The sequence below is a fragment of the Triticum aestivum genome, chromosome 1B (assembly GCF_018294505.1).
Source record: "Triticum aestivum cultivar Chinese Spring chromosome 1B, IWGSC CS RefSeq v2.1, whole genome shotgun sequence".
Classification (NCBI taxonomy): domain Eukaryota; kingdom Viridiplantae; phylum Streptophyta; class Magnoliopsida; order Poales; family Poaceae; genus Triticum; species Triticum aestivum.
Genome location: NC_057795.1, coordinates 685515893 through 685516434, shown reverse-complemented (window position 1 = coordinate 685516434; position 542 = coordinate 685515893). Strand labels below are relative to the sequence as shown.

Here is a 542-nt window from a genome sequence, read left to right as displayed (position 1 = left end):
GCACGCGCGCACAGTCGTAACCGTCGATGCATCGAGGAAGTCATAGATGGAGTGGAAACCATGATTTTGCATACCTTATCGGCATCCTTAGGATTGACACAACCTTCTGGTTGCATCATGCCCACGAGGGAGCCGCGAAGCCCTTGCCGCCACGCCGCAGCACACCGGCTGCCAACGCCGCCGCCACCCGAAGCCGCTGACGCACCACCTCCACCTCCAGGGAGCAGAGCCGTCGCGCGAATACCAGCCCGCCCACCCTAACCCAGATGGGGCCCAGATCTAGGCCGAGCGGCCGTCGCCGAACACCCGCACCACCACGCCGCCCCCCGGCCAATGACTGCGTCACCGCACCGAGGGCACCCGAGGCTCGCGGGATCCTCGCCGCCGAGCCAGCCCTTCGACGGCCGAGCCGCACCACCGCTATCAGGACGCCCCGCGCCCCGCTTCCGCGCGAGCGGGCATAGACCGGCCCGCCGCTGCCAGCACCGCGCGGGCAAGGCCTGTTGGTCCACGGCGGCGGCGACGGCGACATGGGAGACTGA

General features: G+C 69.0%; 1 protein-coding gene across 1 annotated transcript in view; it reads left to right on the top strand.

The window, feature by feature from the left end:
• The window catches only part of LOC123149258 (putative disease resistance protein At1g50180), a 43358-nt gene that overhangs the window by 39220 nt on the left and 3596 nt on the right, over positions 1-542 (top strand). The gene's annotated exons all lie outside the window — the stretch shown is intronic.